At 30.9% G+C, this 2,480-nt stretch overlaps 1 protein-coding gene across 6 annotated transcripts in view; it reads right to left on the bottom strand.

The window, feature by feature from the left end:
* LOC106468994 (protein hu-li tai shao-like) overlaps nt 1–2,480 on the bottom strand; it is a 77,946-nt gene that overhangs the window by 49,932 nt on the left and 25,534 nt on the right. The window lies entirely within an intron of this gene.

The following is a 2,480-nucleotide window of genomic DNA, read 5'->3' as shown; positions in this document are numbered from 1 at the left end:
AAAGTTTTTCTTCATTACCCATTTAAGCCGTCTCCAGCCATTATAAATACTGTATATGTTTTAAATTCTTATTAAGTTGAAAGACAATATAAAAAAATGCTAGATATGCTTTTTTTATGCCATATGCCATGTCTTATTGTTCTATATATATGATACCTACCATACAAAGTCTGCAGTGGTCAACAAATGAGAAACTCAAATTTCAGACATTTACTAGCTAGAATGTAAAATAAAAACCTCCACCTTTTTTGATTTGCTGAGATATCAACACATTTGGCAAACCTACTAGGGTAGCCCTGCCCACTACTCCATTTTTTCTAAACCTCTTGTCTACTCGTGCCTATTTTTCTTAAGTACATGATTATATCCAACAAAAATAGCACATTCCAAATTACATAAATCTATCAGTCATTTACAATTGGCTTGAAGGGAAAACTTGTAATTTAACTGGAAATTTTGAGACTTTCTTAACCCATGTATAGCTTAATTAGAAAGCCAGATAAATTACAGTGGTTTTATGTGTACCAGTAGAGTCATTGGATAATTTTTTGGTTTTCTAAAATGCATCTTTGAAATCTACAAAAATTAATTTGTTAATTTGTCTCCCTAATCTACTTGAGAATAAACGAAGCTGACGGTGAGGCTCAACAAGTACAATGCATGAAGACAAATCAATTTCTTAACATCATAAGTACTAGAAATCACTGTTTTTCTATATTATTTTTATTTATTGTTCTATATTTTTAAAAAAATAACTGAAAATGCTGCATTTGAGTAACTAGTAATAATATATATATACACATGTTCATAAGCATATACACATTTTGTACATTTGCACTGCTAAATTCCAACCATCCAGTAGGAAGTTTATTGGATCATCCTGAACTTTGTCCAGAGCCATATCAAACTCTTTCTCACACTTTTATTACTTTAGAAAATTCTCACTACAACCACTATACTGTAAACAAGCCAATAAATCCTCTCCCACTGGGTTTTCTGGGCCCGGATTATGAAAAACTTTGTTGAAAAGTTCTAGTCATTGCACCTCATGAGCTATTTCTATTGACAGTGTCACATAAACAGTCTAATCTCAGGAGCAGTAATTCTTTGCTTTATGTCTGGCAGCTTTATACTTCAGCTGCTAACAGTAAAATAAACACAGGAAATGGATGTGAAAAGGTTAGGGGAAGTACTTTGGAACTAAAAAGTATTACTTATTTTATTTCATGTTTTTCAACCTTTAAAGTTTTATGGTGGTTACAAGGTCTGTCAAATTAACCGACACCATATAGAATTAGAGTAGAGAAAATAACAGGTAAGATCAAGTTTTTCTGGGAAAAAAACATTTATTCAGGAGATTTTAAACATTATGCAAATGAAATTTGAAACTTTCAGATAAAGAAAAGTATTATTAATCTCAAAATGATTTATCTTTGCATTCAGTGCAGTCAACACTAACTCCATATGTTCAACTACAAATTTTTAGTAAAAATACTTAAAAATTGTGATTTCTTGACTACAAAAGACTTGTAATGTTTACTAAAAGCTTGAAAATTTTGTGAAGATTGTCAGAATTTAAAATATATATTCTTCTTTTTCACCCATTGTCAAAATAAAATGCCTTTACTTATATTTCTTAATAGTACAAATTTATACTATGTCGTTGTTGGGCTTATGATTCTTCTACAGTAGGTGTCTGTGACTTGGTGATAAATTCAACAATGAATAAACAGCACGCACTTCACTTGCTTTTAAATCGCACTACTGTTATCAGTCCAGGTTGTCAATTTATTGTCATAATGGATAATGTCTGTGATAATAGCACACAAATATATTCAGAAAATATTAAACATAGGTATAACAAATTATTCACACTATAGAGATTATAGGCATATCATAAACACTACTTATATAGTTTTCTTCTCAAATATCCACATAGGACTATTCAATTACTTTAGAATTTCAATTGACAAGCCAAACTGTCTTCTCTATTACTATCACACTAGTATTCTGTATGTGATTCATTTACAATTGTGGTGCGAGTTACCATAATCGTTTGGTCTTCTTTCTGCTAAATATCCTCTGTTCCTTTTGTCAAAGTGCACTCAGGCTGATTTAATTATTTTAGAACTATGCTTTGACGGAATAATTCTTCTTCTTATCTCCTTTTCTACTGTTAGTCTTACTCTAACATATCAAACATTAGGCCTATGTCAATCGTTAGGCCTATCACTTCTACGGTAGTTAACTACACACCAAACTTTTCCTTACTTTATTCTCTTCTACTATTGTCTGTTTGCTGTTTCTGCTCATCTTACACTATTTTCAGGTTTATCACTTAATCATCTGTCCGCCTTCTAGAAATCTCTATATTCTTGACATCAATGTATTGCACGTAACGTTTAATAGTCTCAACGTCAATGAATTATAAACATAACTTCCTACAATCATCTGCTTTTAACTCTTATTATAACAAAAAC

Source organism: Limulus polyphemus, unplaced genomic scaffold (genome assembly GCF_000517525.1).
Source record: "Limulus polyphemus unplaced genomic scaffold, Limulus_polyphemus-2.1.2 Scaffold3252, whole genome shotgun sequence".
Taxonomy (NCBI): domain Eukaryota; kingdom Metazoa; phylum Arthropoda; class Merostomata; order Xiphosura; family Limulidae; genus Limulus; species Limulus polyphemus.
Note: the sequence above shows the minus strand (reverse complement) of the source record. Positions and strands in the feature narration are given on the sequence as shown.